The sequence below is a fragment of the Eupeodes corollae genome, chromosome 1 (assembly GCF_945859685.1).
Source record: "Eupeodes corollae chromosome 1, idEupCoro1.1, whole genome shotgun sequence".
Lineage (NCBI taxonomy): Eukaryota > Metazoa > Arthropoda > Insecta > Diptera > Syrphidae > Eupeodes > Eupeodes corollae.
The window spans coordinates 175,805,150-175,824,423 of record NC_079147.1 but is presented as its reverse complement, the minus strand read 5'-3'; the positions used below and the strand labels follow the sequence as shown (position 1 = coordinate 175,824,423).

Below are 19,274 nucleotides of genomic sequence, written 5' to 3'. Positions count from 1 at the left end.
TTTTTTAAGGTTTTATTTTTTATAAAAAAAAACTGTCAATTCGATTTTACCCAAAATTTTACCAGATGTTATAAAAACATTATTCTTCGTTGCACAAATTTTTGAAGATAAAACCATTTTTTATTCGTAAAATTTTCGAGGTGACACTTTTTTCAGTTTTTTTGATTTAAAAAAAAAAACGTTATTTGGATTTTTTTCCAAAAATATATTTTTGGTATCACGTAACAATATATATTATTTGAATTTAATTCAAGTCTCTAGCGTTTTTAGTTCGTGAGATATTTAGGGTAAACCAAAATGTTCAATCAGAAAAGTTTAAATAGCATTTGCATTTTAGTTAATTTATAAGCAATTTCCTTACGGCAGATTGCATCAGGAATGCTGCACCTCTTGTGCTAGGTTTTTTCACAGCCGCCAACAAGGAACCCCTGCTTTGACTCTGAATGGGCTCAGGCAAACAAAGCCAAAACGGAGGCATACAGATTGTGGCAGCAAAGGAGGACACGATCCTCCCGCCAGCTCTACGTCGACAAGAGAAGGGATGAGAACCGCTTGCTCAGAAGAAAGAAAAAAGCCCATGAACAGCGTGAAGTCGAGGAGATCCAGGGATGTTTTAACAGGAAACATGTGCGGAGCTTTTAGAGAAGAGCCAATGAAAAGATAAGGAGGGGAATACCGTAGATGCAGTCAATGCTAAAAATCTGGAGAGATTATTTCAACCAGCTGCTTATTGGTGATGAAGTTAACGATTCCGCCAGCGAGCAGCCACGTCAAATCCATTTGGTTGACGATCTAGAGCTCCACCCACCCGACCAGAGTGAGATAAAACTAGACATCACCAGGCTGAAGTCGAACAAAGCAGCCCGTGATGACGGTCTATAGGCGGAGCTTTTTAAGTACGCTGGAGCAGACCTGGTAAGCATGCACCAGCTAGTTACTAAAATTTGGTCGCAAGAAAACATGCCCGACGAGTGGAACTTAAGCATCATCTGCCCGATCCATAAAAAGGTGACTGCCTTCTCTGCGCCAACTACAAAAGCATTACCCTTTTAAACAGCGCGTACAAGATCTTGTCCAGCGTATTATGTTCAATTTAATTTTCACTTTACACCAAATCCTGGAAAATACCCAAGAACATAAAATCGAAACACACCATCTTCTCATCGATTTGAAAGCAGCTTATGACAGTGTAGACAGGAACGAACTATACAGTACCATGTTGAGTTTTGGTATCCCTACCGAACTGATACGACTTATCGAGTCTGAGGCGAAGAAAATGGGTCTTGACATTAATGAGGACAAAACGAAGTATTTACTGTAGTCAAATAGAGTCGATTCTCACCGTAGACTTTGTCAAAATGTGACAATTGACAGGTACAACTTCGAGGTGGTAAATGAATTTGTTTATCTGGGCACTGCTTTCAATTCTGCAAATGATATCAGCACGGAGATCAAACGCAGAATTACCCTTGCTAATCGCTGTTTCTTTTGCCTAAGTTAGCAGTTGAGAAATAAGGCCCTATCGCGAAGTACCAAAGAGACACTGTACAAAACTTTAATCATCCCAGTCTTTCTTTGAGGTGCCAGAAGCATGGATCCTCTCCCAATCGGATGAAGGATCTCATGGTATCTTCGAGAGGAAGGTTCTATAGTCCAGTTTGTGTCGACAGGCAAAGTAACATCTGGCGGAGAAAAGGAGTTATACGAGCTGTACAGCGACTTGACACTGGTAAAAAAACTGCGTGTACAACGCTTAAGATCGCTAGGGCATGTCGAGCAAATGAACATTGAAGCTCCAGCCCGTAAGGTATTCAACGCCAAGCCTGAGGGAACAAGAAGCAATAGGCAGGCTTCATCTCCGGTGAAGTGATCAAGGTGAAGCTGAAGCACGTCAACTTGGTATTCGAAACTATAGGCAGCAAGCTAGAGATCGAGTAAGCTGGCGTAAGTTATTACTTGAGGCCCAGGAGCACAATGCGCTGTAGCTCCAACTAAAGTAAAGTAAGAGTGCATATTGCCGTGCTATTGTAATATCTTTTTATAATAATAATTGTATACCTTGATTTGAAAATATAAAAAAGAAATTAATTTTACGATAATGCACGTCTCAAAAGGACGGTACAAGACTAGCACATTGTATATTGCGATGGAAGCCTTTCATGTTGGGGTATTCGACTTAACCATCCACACTTCTTTCTTTCAAATGACTTGAAGACTCAGATGATCGAAGCCCTTACAGAAAAAAATGGCAGCAATGCAAACAGTTATCAACGGAAAGTTATACAAAATGCGATCAAAAAAACAGAAAGGCAACACTGGCGAGAGCAACTTGACGAGTATAATCTCTTATACTTTACAGAAAAGTTATAAATGTCCTAATAAGGATTCCTGTCAAAATAATTTGTTCATTAATAAAAAAGTTATAAAGAATCTCAAATGAGCACTTTTTAATATGGAATCAAAATTCTATATTTGTTAAAAAAAACATGTTTTAAGGATTTAACCTTTGTCAAGAAATTTGTTCAGATTTTATTTCTCATGAGGAAGTTTCTTCAACCAAGTAGTGTTCTTTATTTCATATAGCAACCATTAGACTACTCGATAAGATACATAAATCAGGAAAAAATATCCTCCGTTTGTGGAACATAATAAAAAAAAAACCAGACCAATGTGATTGTCTCTTCATTTGAAGCAATTTATGGGCCACAAATTTAAGATCAAAGTTTGTTTTCACAAATGTGAGATAATTGAAAAAAAGTAGTTAAAGTTGGTTAAGTTAAGTGTCGTTTAAAGAACTAGCTGGATCTTATTGGAGATTTCTTATTTTTACAAAAAGGTTAACAATAATTTGGAAATGCTTATTTCTTTATGTTGTTTTTATTTGAACAAATCAAATCGTAAATAAGTACATCAAATTTATTCCTGTAGCTTTTTGTCAATATAAAATACTAAAAGCATAGCAACCGACAGCAGCGGTGTGCAAATGATTTGTTTCCGCTAATGCACATTGCTTTGAAATTCCTTTGCGGGATGGATTTTTTTTACAAAAATATAAATTTTAGTTTTTTGTGTGCTTCTGAGCCAGGATTGAATTGAAGCATCAAGGGAAATCAGCATCCAAAATGAATTTAAATGACTCTATAGGAAAAAACATAAAACATTAAGCAACATTTAAAATATATCCGCATCTTAATCCAAAAGCAATAAACTGTTTTATTAAATTTATTAACTCTGACCTATAGGACTTGAGAAAGCTCAAACAAGTCAGCAAGACCAATTACTATCAGACATACTGGCATACTACAACTTTGGTGAGATCAAACAATCTGTAATCGAATCCCTTCTCCAATTCTAAAATCAAGCAACCTTTACAAAAAGTAGGCTGTATAACACATGACTAGGCCAAACAGTGTAGTTAAAAAACCCAAGTTTAGAATAGAGAATTACAAATTCAAAGCGCATTCAAATCCTTTAAATACCTTTGACCGCAAGAAGCAGCCCATAACAATGTGTATAATTCCAGAAACGAGGAACTTTACTATGACTTCTAAGCGTCTGTTGTACGGGACCAACTTTCTACCAGTATACCTACGCACATATGAATCTAAATCTTGTAGGCATAGTTAAATGTACGTTGCTCGCCCAGTTAGCCGAGTTCTTATGTTTGAAAAGGCTATTTCATAGAAGCCTGCTTAAAGGAAAAGAGAAAACTAAAATCCAAAATAAAATGCACGAGCGAGTCCCTCTCTACACAAAACTAATCGATTTTCTTCAGACAGCAACAAATATGTCAAGTCAATAGCAAACTAAAGGGACCAGAACGGTGATAAAAACGAAGCTATAAAGCTCCACAATGTTTCGCCCAATTTCATACTTCATTGTTATGCTACATACATATGCATGTATTATAGCTTTTGTTGAAAGTAATACATTTTGTAATATCCTAAGTATAGAAGACACTTTCCACTTTTTGTATTTTGAAGAGTTTTCGGTAAAATTGAAGTAATTTATTTCTTTTTAAAGTCTTACCATCATCATCCCTTTGAAGATTATACAAAACCTGCAGAACTATCCGATCTTTTTGTGAATAAAATAAAATCCCATCTCTTTTTGCGTACGTCTGTCTGTTTACTAGGGAAGCCAGGCTATAGCAACGGCTATCCTTGCTCTGGCACCCATAGCATCAATTCCTATTCCATGAAGTAGGTAGGTACGTGACGCAAAAAAATCTAGGTCATTCACATTGTGAACACATGAATCCTGACAGAAGGGAGGAAACACCATCATCGCATCGCATGTCCTAAATACGTCCTAACCTCTTTGCGAATTTATCGAGCGAAAATGAATGCCCCATGTTTTTGAGATAGTTTCCTGCGAATACGACCATTTCCACAGCTAAACCATCTGGTTGCTCCGTCAGCGTCGAGTATGTATGGAGTAGGTATACAAATTCAGGTGAGGTTTTAAACACGATAAGAGATTCCTAAGAATTAAAGGTGGCGATTTCCTATGAACTCTAGGGCCACCCCCGACGACGCCACCAACAACTGCTGACTTCTTCCTTTGGGTTTGCATAGCTTTTTCGTATCATAAATTGTTTACAAATGATGCCAAATTTTTGCTGCTGCTGCTGCTGCTTGGCCACTCCTTTCATATCAAGTCTTCCTTTACGAGTACGAGGAAATGATATTCCTGCTGGTGTTGTTTGGTTCTTCGTTTACGTCTTTTTTGCTGAACTCAAACTTCATTCCAATGCATTTTAGCACGTCTGTGGATTCTTTTCTTTATTTTACTGAATTCTGTTTACAAAAGCGCAAGAATTTATGCAGGATATGGAAAAAGGACACCGCGACCGCGGTATAAACTCCATAAACCAAGTGCAATGTCGTTAAGAGTTATGTCAACCCCACCGACACGGACGTAATGTGTGCACAGGAGGAATTTACAGTGTAAACAGCAATGGCATCTTAAATATCATAAAGTTAAACTATAAATAGAAAGTAGAAGCTATAACGAAAGGATGACAACAACTTATAAGTCCGTGAACCGTGAACAACGAACGCCAACGTCCATCAAGAGAAAAAGTTGGCAGACTTAGATTTAAGTCATTCGGCAACAATTAACCCCAATAATACAGAATATTTGCTTTAATTATGCCTTTAATGATGGTTAAAGTTAGATAAAATGTGGAAATTGATATTCGAGATCGATGTTAATTAAAACCCCCGAAATACCGATTGGGGAGATATTAATATTTATGCTTTATGGAAGTCCATTAATTTAATGGGATATAGTGTTTATTGATCAGGTAAACTATTTTCTCTTGATGTTTTGTTGTTTAATTAATTTTTTGAGAAAAGGTCAAGGCAAGAAGACAAAAGTTTTAGGAAGACTCAAATAAATATGTCTGTCACGGACTTAATAGGTATTTCCGTCGTCGTGTGAAGGACTTAAGAAGGGGTAACTTTCTGATGGGCATAAATTAATTAACAGGTACATAGTATTAAAAGTGCGGTAAACATAAATTTGTCAAATTTGTTTTAAAGTTATACAAACTTTGAAGAAGGAAAAGTCTGTGTAGACGCTTCAAGAAAAATGACAGAAAGGGGATAAAAGACAAAGTGAAACTGTAATGAGTTGATTGGATCTGTAGTGCATTTGCCATAAGCGGTTAATCGATATATGAAATGACATTACTTGGTTAATTTTGGATTGGATGTCATGAAATGCGATTATTGGTCTTAAGAAATCCAGTTAAGATGAGGTAGCTGGTCGTCTCCGATTATTAATTTCTTATCTTGATGATGTTGATTTAGAGCTTTTAGTTTATTCGTGACATATGAATGGAAAATTCTATGGGTCAAAAGGTTGCAATGAGTTGAGTAGTGACTTGTGAGGCAGGCATTCGAATTGGTTCGGCCTGAGCCGACAGAAAATATTATTTTCGACATCCAGTAATTTTTTTTTAATAAAAATCCAACAATCCGTTTTTTCATAAAAAATAAAATCTACAAGATATTTTTTTTTGTGGGTGGCGCAACAGTCCGTTGAGAACTAAGGCCTAGTGACTTACAACTCTCAACCATTCCTGGGTGCGAGTAATGTTGTCATGCAGGGATCGAACCCAAGACCTCTGGCATAAAAGCCCAACGCACTTTTTTTTTGTTTTTAATTCATTTTTATTAATTCATTCTTAAACCTATCTTAAAGCTAGAAAAAAAATTCATAAAACTAGCCTAATTATCCATAACTTGCAACTAACTTAATGGTCCCATACGGACTCTCTAAGTTAAACTATAGTCCAACGCACTAACCATCATGCCACGGGTACTACTAGAATCTACAAGAAATAGTACGCAAATTTGGTAAAAATTGATTTTCGGTTCTTGATATTTTTCAAATTAATTTCATTCCTCCAATTTGTAAAAATTTAAGAAATGCTATTTTAATTGATAACAATTTGTTTTCGACTAAAAATCTATTTAACAAAACTAGATTTTCAAACAAAACTATTTCTTTACAAGAAAAATATTGTTGGTAATTTTAATTTTTTTAAGAATAATTTAACTAACAACTTTTTTTTACCCAACACGAAAACCTACAATCTTTTAAGCAAGACAAATCGACAAACTGGATGGAAAGTTATCAGTGTCAAATCCAAGCCTCTTTTTTTTTAAATAAGCAAGCAAAGTAGGTATATCAAAATTTATCGTTTAGAATTTTTTCAACTTATTAATACGATTATGTTTCATTCAAAATTTGATTGCAATATCTTAGGGTGGCTTTCACATATCCGTATAATGCAGTCCAATCATGACCGTTAAGGGATTCAAAAGCTTCACTCGAAGTTATGTTAGGTTTTCCCTTCTTACCATGTTTATTTAATTTAGATGCATTCAGGATAGATGGCTAACAAATTATATGTTTTTCTGTTGATGTAAATTTTGCACATATGAATAAACGGTGAAGTAAACAGTGATTTTTTAAGAGCTTGAAAACTTAAAAAAAAAAAAACGCATAAAATTTGCAAAATCTCATCGATTCTTTATTTGAAACGTTAGATTGGTCCATGACATTTACTTTTTGAAGATAATTTCATTTAAATGTTGACCGCGGCTGCGTCTTAGGTGGTCCATTCGGAAAGTCCAATTTTGGGTACCTTTTTCGAGCATTTCGGCCGGAATAGCCCGAATTTCTTCGGAAATGTTGTCTTCCAAAGCTGGAATAGTTGCTGGATTATTTGTGTAGACTTTAGACTTGACGTAGCCCCACAAAAAATAGTCTAAAGGCGTCAAATCGCATGATCTTGGTGGCCAACTTACCGGTCCATTCCTTGAGATGAATTGTTCTCCGAAGTTTTTCCTCAAAATGGCCATAGAATCGCGAGCTGTGTGGCATGTAGCGCCATCTTGTTGAAACCACATGTCAACCAAGTTCAGTTCTTCCATTTTTGGCAACAAAAAGTTTGTTAGCATTGAACGATAGCGATCGCCATTCACCGTAACATTGCGTCCAACAGCATCTTTGAAAAAATACGGTCCAATAATTCCACCAGCGTACAAACCACACCAAACAGTGCATTTTTCGGGATGCATGGGCAGTTCTTGAACGGCTTCTGGTTGCTCTTCACTCCAAATGCGGCAATTTTGCTTATTTACGTAGCCATTCAACCAGAAATGAGCCTTATCGCTGAACAAAATTTGTCGATAAAAAAGCGGATTTTCTGCGCGAAACACATTTCGAACCGAACACTGATTTTGGTAATAAAATTCAATGATTTGCAAGCGTTGCTCGTTAGTAAGTCTATTCATGATGAAATGTCAAAGCATACTGAGCATCTTTCTCTTCGACACCATGTATGAAATCCCGCGTGATCTGTCAAATACTAATGCATGAAAATCCTAACCTCAAAAAAATCACCCGTTATAAAGCTCATCTCTGGGTTTAAAGATTGTACAGAACTTGTAGATTGTATGAATTGAATATTTAAAAAGAAAACAAAAATATGCGGTAGTGCAACAGTCCGTTGAGAACTAGAGTCTCTGCCATCTTAAGATTTGTTGACGAGTACTGGCTTTTCGAAAAATTGGAAAATCCGCCAAGAGTGTTAATTCATGTCATGAAAAAAAGAATCCATTTCTTTTTTAATTAAAATTATTATTAGCACCCAGGTTGTGCTGCATCCTTTTGGCTCACTTCATATCGCCATCTCTTCAAACTGTTCAAAACATATTTTCTCTATCTATGCCAGCTACTTCAATCCTTCCTCCCCAACCTTCTCCCCCAGTTCGACGCTATACTAATGTTCTATCCGTAATAATTCCGAAAAAGACCATATTTTTTAAGAAAATACCTTAGCAATGTTTGTAATTCATCACATTATTGAAAACCCCAAACCTGACGGACTAGCATAGCACTTGGCAGCTCGCATAAAAGTACAAAGGACGAGGAATTCGGACTCAAAAAGGGAAAAAGTAAAGGATGCAAGTTGGATGTATCTTCCCAGGGGAGGCCACGAAAGGCAAATCGAACGAAACGTCTTTGAACATTTTCAATTCTGAGTGAATGGTTTTCATAAAAGGGAGACCATACTTGGCATGCATATTCAAGATGAGGACGGACTAGGAAAATGTAAAGCGCTTTAGTTACATAGGGGTTGGAAAATTCTTTTGACCATCTCTTAATAAAACCGAGAGATCTATTAGCTTTATTAATAATTTGGTGAAAATGGGAATGGAAATTCAGGTGTTTGTCACACATAACACCGATTTCTCTAATAGAATCGACTACGTTGACGGCGTCATTAAGGAAGTAGTATACTCAATGAGATTTAATTTGTTTGCGCGAAAAGGTCATTTGTTTACATTTACCTACATTTAACTTTAGGAAATTATGCATGCACCAAACAAAAATGATATTAAGTTCATTTTGTAAAAGTAAGGAATCAGATGGAGTAGAGATAATCTTAAAAATGTTCTTATCATCCGCAAACATTAGGATATCTGAGCTTTTTAATTTAAGACAGACATCGTTAACAGATAAGACGAAGAGAAGGGGGCCAAGGTGACTACCTTGTGGGACTCCAGAAGTTGCATGTATAGGACTGGAGACTGAGTTACGGAAAAGGACTCTATAAGTTCTATTCGCTATATAGGAGCTTATCCAGTTTATAAATATAGATGGAAAGCCCAGAGCTCTTAGTTTGAGATAAATTATGTTATGGGATATTTTATCAAAGGCTTTGCTGTAATCAGTGTATACAACATCAACTTCTTTGCCATTCTCAAGGGCTGACAAAACTTTTTATATAAATAAAATTAAGTTAGTCGTAGTGGATCTACCTTTAAGAAAACCATGTTGAGCGGGGGGGAATAAAGGCTTGCAATGGAAATAAACGGAACCATAAACTAAGCTTTCAAAAAGTTTTGGAACGCATGAAAGTTTAGCAATAGGTCTATAATTGTTAATTTCAGTTTTATTTTATTTTTGCCTTGTTTATGAATGGGAAATATAAATGAATCTTTCCATATATGAGGAAGCACACCTTGGGAAAGAGAGAGTTTCAAGAGTGCAGTTAGAGGCTTGACAGAGAATGCATTCATTTTTTTAGAACAACTGATGGGACGCCATCAGGACCAGGGCTAAAGTTTTTTTTTTTTGAGGCTTACGAGTTTGGCAAGTACCATTTCTTCAGTTATTGTAAACGATTAAAGGGAGGTTTGAGTGCAACCCTCTAAATAACTAAAGTAGTGTGGAACAGGATCATGCAGATGTTCAGTATATGATTTGCTTAAGTAATTAGCAAATAGATTTGAGAAACTCATTGAAGGTGAAAACCCATCAGATTTTCGTTTGGCATTTATAAACTTGAAAAATTTCCTTGCATTAGAATGAACAGCGATTCAGATTCAGAAGAGATGTTAGTTGGAAAGAAGGATGTCTGATCATCTGAGGTGAACCAGTTGAGATGGAGAAGATTAAAGTCTCCAAGAACGATGATTAAATCATTAGGTTGCACTAGTTCAAGCAGATAATCAATGGCATCAACAGCGGCTTGGTATGCTTTAATTTGTTGGGCTGGTCGAATATAACAACAAAGGACAAAAAGACAAAACTTAGGGAGTGTAACCTTAGCTGATACACCTTCAAATTCGATTGAAGTGGGAATACGGAGTAATGAACTTTCAAAATTACTAGTGATAGCTAAAAACACACCACGACCGTGTGTATTACTCGCATATTCCACGACATCCATTCGATAGATGGAATAGTCGTTAGTGAAGAATTCAGTACTAAGGATATCAGGGGTGAGGTTGGTTTCGGTAAGGGCAAGGTTGTCATAAGGAAGGTTTTGGGAGTTATTTAAGACGGCAGCCGTTTAAGACCTTAACCCTCTTACATTTTGATAGTAAAGGCTAAGACATTTTGGTTTAGTGGTCTTAAGGTTAGGAGCGATAGTATTTCTTTATATCTGCACGGGATTTTTGGATATGAGATAGTCGTTTTGAAGAGATAAACAACGCAAAAGAGGTTAGGCCTTCTCTCACTTTTTGAGGAGAAATTTCAAGGCCATCATGAAATTTCCAGACTATTTCCATAAGCGCATCACGTTTGGTAGGGAGGCCTTCTTGGGAGATTAAAACCTTAATGTTTGTATTTGTTTTACCTTCAAAGCAAACAGAATCTGGTTTGTCGTGCAGGAAAGCTAGGTAAAGACGAACATTATTGTAGATGTTGTGGTCTCTAAGACGGGACATAACATACCGATCATTAGTATTGGCTTAAGATAAATGTTTAGTTAATTTAACATTTGGAGGGATCATTGGGTTAAGGAATCCTTGACGTTCTTGGGAAACTGATGAAGAAGAAGTAGGGTTAATGGTGTGAGACTGGATGAAATTTGTATAAGCGGGTATTTTAGCAGGAGCATCAACCATCGGAGAGCAAAAACCAAGACCCGGATGAGAAGGTTTAAATAAACTCGTTTATATGGAGGCTTTAAAGATGTAGGAGAAGTTTTCCGTTTAAGGGATGAAAGTTGGTTAGAGAGAGAAAAGTTTGGAAAGATTTGTGTTTTAAGAGTCCAGTTAGTGTCAATATTTTTTTAGGGATTTTGTTACTTTATTTTCCAGAATTATAATCTCCAAAAACTTGAGCAGTTACATTTGTTTAGCCAGTTTTGATTTAAAGGCAAATGTTTTCCATTACTAATAGTTGCTCAAGTGGCACTTTAAAAATAAAAAAAAAATGTATTGCATGCTGGCTACGTTTCATTTTGAATACATTGGCTCAAGATCCAAAAGAGTGTACTTTACTTACGTTTTAACAAAATAGTAGTAAATAGAAACAAAAACCCTTTAATTCTTTTCGCAACATTTAATTACTTGAAACATTGTAAAGTTATGAAATTTTCACAAATGCTCAGAAACATTTTTGTTGCAAGAAAATACTCGATAAGATATTATTCTCGTTCTTCAGATAGCGCATGTCTGTTATTTCTGACTTTTCAAAGACTCAGAGAGCAAAAAGCTCGTTCACCTCAGGTGCACCTCCAATCCCCTAGTTTTAATTTGCCACCTGTTAGATTTCTTGGCAAGCACAACTTTTTCTATAAAACAATTTTATTCTTCACCGCAAAGAGGTATTTATTTATTTGTATGGATTCGTCTTTATAGCCATCAGTTGATTAAGTATGCACCTAGCTACGTCTTTCAGGTGTACGTACGACATGTTATTAATTTCTTCTTTTTTTACCAAAAACAATGCCATTGCTTTGACAGGATTTTATTTTATTTTTATGAATAAAAATGTATTAATTTTAAGTATACAATAAGAGAGTGTAAACGACAATTTATTATAATTATTTTGAAAGAAAATATGCAAAATACTTAAAAAACAATAATAATATTGAGGTCTTCGAAACGGCTGTTTTTTACAGGCATATTATTTGTTTTAAAAATAATACAAAACGACCTGAATAAAACACCAAAATGTTGACTTTATTACCTCACAAATTCCATTGCGTTTAATGTTTAAAAATTGTTTCTGGAATATGACCTCCGCGAATCGGCTTCATGAACTGAATATTTTTTTATCATACGATGTCTTATTGGTAACTTATATTAGATATGGTAGAATTTAACATGAAAGGAAAAATTATTTTCTGGATATAGGAAAACTTGTTAGATAAGAAACTTGTATGTAGTATTGGAATTGATGGACACTTCTTCTAAGAGATCCTTAGGAGTAAGTTTAAAAATGTTTGTATGTAAACTATTTGGAAGCTTTATGGTTCTCAGTTCAAGATGAAATTTTTGTTTTTTAATGTTCGTTTAAGAGTTAATTTTTAGTGCTGATTCCAAATCCAAAATGCCAACCAAATGTTTGACTTTTAGTGCTCATACTCAAAAATACCCGTTTTCAACATTATTTTTATATTTTCAAAGCCTACGAATTCGTAAGAAGATCAAAAATTGCGTTTTTGTGTTAAGAATCGGTTTGTCATAAATACATTTAGCATTCTTTTTAAGCTTAATGTATGGAAGTTGAAGACTTACAATTGAAGAGGATTTTTTCAAAAATAAGTGATTCTGAATATTTTAGACGGATTAGATTTTTAAAAAATCTTCACGAATTTTATTGAAAAAAAAAAACTTCTTCATAGCCTCAAAGAGCCTTATATAGGTTTTTTTTCTTTTTAAGGTTAATGTATGGAAGTTAAAGACTTACAATTGATGAGGATTTTTTCAAAAATAAGTGATTCTGAATATTTTAGACATATTAGATTTTTAAAAAATCCTCACGAATTTTATTAAAAAAAAATTCGCTACTTTATAGCCTCAAAGAGCCTTATATAGGTTTTTTCGAAAGCCTAGTGGTATAGATTGATTTTAAAGTCACATTTGAAATAGAAATATCAAAAACCTTAGAAAAAGTTTATTTTGTTTGTCAACTACATTGCCTTATTCAACAGTGTTATTAACAAGAACTGAAACATGTAATTCTTAGGTTATGTACGCTAGAAATAAAGGAGAATGGCCAAAAATATGCGGGAACTTGTTGTAAATTTAAATTGGTCAAGTAGAAAAATACGTTGAAAAAAAGATGCATATACGCCCAAGTGTACGAGTATCATTTTATTTACATGCGTAGGTTTCTGAGCTGGATCTATGTTCCTCAAAAAATGTAATGAAATTGAATAAAACGTTTATCTAACTTACAAATTGGAAATATTAAGGTTCTATTTGAAATTCAAATTTGTTAGAAAATGAAGAATTTCAAAAAAGAGAATGATTGGATTTATAAATGTTTTTGAATATTATTTTTACTAAAATAAAACAGATTTGTTTTTTTAAATTAATTTTTAAGCAAAATGTTTGATTGTAGAAAAATGTCAAAAATATACCTCTGACTTAGAAAATATTTATAAAGAAAGGTAGATATAAATCTCAATTAGTGAAATATTTTTTCTTAAGCATGTTTTTCCTTAAAATAAAAAAAAATGTAAATCCAAAGCAGTTTTAGTAATGTTGATACCTCAAAACTAAAATATATTAAATTCACGATTTTTCAATAATTTATATTCCAAAAAAGAAAAGGTAATACTAAAACTCATACAAAAAAATGTACTGAAACAAAAAATGAATCTCTTTAATTTAAAAAAACATATTATTGTTTGAATATTCTAACTGTCAACTTATGCCCACAAGTACTAAAAGATTTTCTTATAAGCCCTTAATAATTTTTGGATATCTTCCTTTGTGTGTATAAAGCTAGTTCTAAAAATAATTAAGGTTCTACCGAGATTTGAACTCGGATCGCTGGATTCAAAGTCCAGAGTGCTAACCATTACACCATAGAACCGATCTGCTTAATTTTAATCTATTTAAAATCATCAATTATACATATTATATATCCACCCACACGATAAAAAGTCTAGTCACCTACCTTGCCAGAAAATAAAATAAAATTGATCTTTACTCAACTATGCTAATGCGTGAACAGATATTTTAATAAACTCTTAAATAAACACAAGACAGATGTTTTTTTTTTCGTTTAAATTTTATACGTTTATAAACACAAAAATTGTTTATTGTTTTCTGTTTTCTATGTGTATCGTGACTGCTTATTAATTTATTTATAGGGCTAAAAGCTTAAGGGATTATATTTTTAACTTTAATACAAACAATTTTTTATTTGAGTTTGTATGCATAAATCATGTCTAAGCAGATTTTTTAAAATTAATTTTATTTTTTTATTTTTACAGCTATATTAGAAAGACCTGAGATCTTTTTTTGAAAATATACAACACTCGTGTACATTAAATACAAACAATATCAGATATATTCTAAATATAAATGTATAAATTTGCTCATTTTTTTAGTGACGATGAATGAAGTCAAGAAATTTGAATACAAAATTTTACTTTTTTGTAACAGTAACAGTAACAGTAACAGTAACAGTAACAGTAACAGTAACAGTAACAGTAACAGTAACCGTAACAGTAACAGTAACAGTAACAGTAACAGTAACAGTAACAGTAACAGTAACAGTAACAGTAACAGTAACAGTAACAGTAACAGTAACAGTAACAGTAACAGTAACAGTAACAGTAACAGTAACAGTAACAGTAACAGTAACAGTAACAGTAACAGTAACAGTAACAGTAACAGTAACAGTAACAGTAACAGTAACAGTAACAGTAACAGTAACAGTAACAGTAACAGTAACAGTAACAGTAACAGTAACAGTAACAGTAACAGTAACAGTAACAGTAACAGTAACAGTAACAGTAACAGTAACAGTAACAGTAACAGTAACAGTAACAGTAACAGTAACAGTAACAGTAACAGTAACAGTAACAGTAACAGTAACAGTAACAGTAACAGTAACAGTAACAGTAACAGTAACAGTAACAGTAACAGTAACAGTAACAGTAACAGTAACAGTAACAGTAACAGTAACAGTAACAGTAACAGTAACAGTAACAGTAACAGTAACAGTAACAGTAACAGTAACAGTAACAGTAACAGTAACAGTAACAGTAACAGTAACAGTAACAGTAACAGTAACAGTAACAGTAACAGTAACAGTAACAGTAACAGTAACAGTAACAGTAACAGTAACAGTAACAGTAACAGTAACAGTAACAGTAACAGTAACAGTAACAGTAACAGTAACAGTAACAGTAACAGTAACAGTAACAGTAACAGTAACAGTAACAGTAACAGTAACAGTAACAGTAACAGTAACAGTAACAGTAACAGTAACAGTAACAGTAACAGTAACAGTAACAGTAACAGTAACAGTAACAGTAACAGTAACAGTAACAGTAACAGTAACAGTAACAGTAACAGTAACAGTAACAGTAACAGTAACAGTAACAGTAACAGTAACAGTAACAGTAACAGTAACAGTAACAGTAACAGTAACAGTAACAGTAACAGTAACAGTAACAGTAACAGTAACAGTAACAGTAACAGTAACAGTAACAGTAACAGTAACAGTAACAGTAACAGTAACAGTAACAGTAACAGTAACAGTAACAGTAACAGTAACAGTAACAGTAACAGTAACAGTAACAGTAACAGTAACAGTAACAGTAACAGTAACAGTAACAGTAACAGTAACAGTAACAGTAACAGTAACAGTAACAGTAACAGTAACAGTAACAGTAACAGTAACAGTAACAGTAACAGTAACAGTAACAGTAACAGTAACAGTAACAGTAACAGTAACAGTAACAGTAACAGTAACAGTAACAGTAACAGTAACAGTAACAGTAACAGTAACAGTAACAGTAACAGTACCAGTAACAGTAACAGTTACAGTTACAGTAACAGTAACAGTAACAGTAACAGTAACAGTAACAGTAACAGTAACAGTAACAGTAACAGTAACAGTAACAGTAACAGTAACAGTAACAGTAACAGTAACAGTAACAGTAACAGTAACAGTAACAGTAACAGTAACAGTAACAGTAACAGTAACAGTTCGTAAATTGGTAAAGCCAGCGACAATAAAAAACAAAAAAATTCTAAATAAAAATGTTTAATAACAGAGGCCTATCTTTTGATATCGTATAGACAATTTTTTAATGTAACTGATTATTTTGCAGCTGGTTTTCAGTCTGTTAGTTTCTTAAGGAACTCAAACTTATGATGGACTTAGCCACAAAAGCTTTCTGAAAAAAACTAAAGAAATAGTGTCATTTGAGGAATATTTTTGCATAAAAACGGAATGCAATGGACAAAATGTTTAAATATCGCAAGGTATTAAGCAAGGAGATCCAATTGCCCCTTTTCTGCACCTCTAGTAGGTATCTTAAAAAAGCAAGACTAAGAAAACGGAGGCGTAAAGATAAATGGCAAATGTCTTTCAAACCTCTGGTTTGCCGATGAGAATTTCAAACGATGCTGAATGAATTGTACTCGGAATCAAAAAGTATTGAGTTGCCAACAAAACAACAGAAAACTGAAATTATGACGAATGGTGTTTCTGAGTCAGTTGGTTTTAATAATAAAATATTAGAATCCTTTGAAGATTACACATACTTAAGTCAAGCAATCTCATTCAAAGTTATAGAAAAAAAAGGATATAAAAGCACGGCTACTGACAAACGCTCGAAAGCAGTTCTGGAATTTTAAGCCTCTTATAACATTTAATGTTTCGAATAAAACAACAAAATATGGATGCTAAACTTAGCAAATCACGACAAAATATTGAAAAAAAAATCCTATAATGTCAAATATCAGCGGAGAGAGCCATTTTAAACGTTTATATTACTCAACGAATTAACTATAGGAATATGCTGGACATGTATACGTACAGCTGACAATCTATGGACAAAATAAGTAACCGAAAGGATTTCCGTTTGAAGGGATAAGAAAATGTTGGTTGACAACATAAACGATGACATTCGAAAAACATCTTCACTTTATTGGCGAAAGCATTAGAAAAAGATGAGGTTTCTTCATCCTTTTACTCAGATAATTTTAAAATGTGCCTCTATTTTCAAATAAAGTGCATTTAAAGTAGTTTAAAATAAAAGGTTTAGCTCACACTACAACTGAAGCCAGTTGACTATTTATAAAATCGCGTATAGCTAGAATAGATGATTGGACAACAGACGGTCGGCGAAGATTTTTTGAACAAAATTTTCTTCAGCGATGAAGAACATTTCTCACACGGGGGGTATGTTAATAAACAAAGTTGTTGTAATTGGGATTCTGGGAATCCTCAAATAATTGAAGAGAGGCCAATACATCCACAAAAAGTCAGTGTTTGGTGAGCTCTTTGGTCCGGAGGTGTGATTGGACCTTACTTCTACTTGGACTTGAAGAATAGGTGGTTGCAACAAGACGGTACTACATGCCACACAACTCGAGGGAATATGCCTTTGTTGCAAGAGTCATTTCCTGGCAGCGAAGTTTCTTATCGGAGCGATTTCAACTGGCCACCATATCATGTGATTTGGTGGCCTTTTTTTGTAGGTCTATGCGAAAGACCGTGTTTATGAAAATACACCTTTAACTCTCGAGCACTTAAAAACCAACATTCGTCAAGTTATGGCTAAGATACCGCCCAATATGTGTCAAAAAGTGGTCAAAAATGCTTGCAACAATTCTCGTGGTGTTGATTTGAATAATATAGTGTTTCACAAATAGTTTCAACGTTCAAACCTTATGACAAAAAAAAATATCATGAACAAAATATTTTATATGTATTTTTTTGACGTTTACTTTTGAAACCGCAAACTGGATAACCCTGTATTGTTTACAAAACGCTATGGTATTTTTTTACATGAACTAAAAACCTTTAAAAAAATGCTTCTTGGCATTGTTAAAAATTTGGTTTCCTAGAAAAATGTCTCGGGAACAAAAACAGATTGAAATGCACGTCTCAATTATCTTGAGAACAAATGAAGATATGTTGTTTTCAAAATTTTTTATCTTGCACAACATTTGTTACTAATAGCTTTTAAATTAGTAAAGTCTAAAAGCCAACGACAAAAAAAATAGAATAATTTTCTAAACAAAAATGTTTAATAACAGAGGCCTATCTTTTGATATCGTACAGACAATTTTGTAAAGTGACTGATTATTTTGCAGCTGGTTTTCAGTCTGTTAGTTTCTTAAGGAACTCAAACTTATGATGGACTTAGCCATATAACCTCTCAGAAAAAAACTAAAGAAATGGTGTAATTTGAGGAATATTTTTATTCGGTTTATTTTTTGTCTTAAATATAAAAACATAAGCTTACCTAGAAGAAATATACCTATTATATGCTTTTCGTATTTATAGCATAATACAAACTTTTCTCTAATTACTTACTTTTTGGCATGTTGAAATTTTCAATTCAACTCAATGACATGAAAATTTCATGAAAATCCAAGATATGTACATTATTCGGGTACACAACACACGTTTTCTTCCAAAATCCATTAAATCTAAATGAACCATTTTGCAACGGAAGTATATAGAGCTATGACAAGAAGCCATTCAAACCTGACATAAAATCGCAACTCATGCTGAACTCATGTCAACTTGATTTAAGGACTATATACCTTACAAAAACTGTAGGTATATGAATTGGGTGACTATATAAAAGGGAAATTCAATGCTTATAAGTTCATCAACCTTTTTAGGAGCACTCCTTTTCTCACTCCTAAAATATAGCGAAAACTGATTGATTTGACCTTTGCGCGTTTTTGGTTGTGATTCAATTTTGTTTCTGAACACTGATTCTTTTTGGCGTGTATGGGCTCTGTGTCTTGTCTCTTGTGTCATTAATCATTTTTTGTTTTAAGATAAAAATGATTTCATTAATCAAATTTTTATCAAGAAATTGTTAGCCATTCCAGTTGTACTTCTTTATTAGAGCTACTACTAGGTACATATTCGTATAGCTCAGGTTATATGTTTTATGTATGTAAATGAATTCATGAATTTCGTCATAGGACCAATTTGTCAAACCTCGTAAGGAAAATGAAGGAATAATAGCGCGGAAATTCATGATGAAGGTATAAAAAATAAAACTGGTGAAGAATTTACATACATTATATGTATGAATGTTAGTTCCTCTTTAAAAATGTTTTAAGAATTCTTGTTGGTGTCCTGTTGTATAATAAAGCACGTGTATATTTTTTATTTTTGGGGTAAAAAAGGCCAAAGGGGGTGCAATAGCCAATATATAGTCAATATACAAACCATTTCTTGCAATAAACTTAAAGACTGCATTCATGGAATTCGCTTAAAGATTTAAGCTGCAAATT

General features: G+C 33.7%; 1 non-coding gene across 1 annotated transcript; it reads right to left on the bottom strand.

Moving 5' to 3' along the window:
* Positions 1 to 13,791: 13,791 nt before the first annotated feature.
* Positions 13,792 to 13,863, bottom strand: Trnaq-uug (transfer RNA glutamine (anticodon UUG)). Its single transcript has one exon. It is a non-coding gene; the product is annotated as a tRNA-Gln (tRNA).
* Positions 13,864 to 19,274: the final 5,411 nt, after the last annotated feature.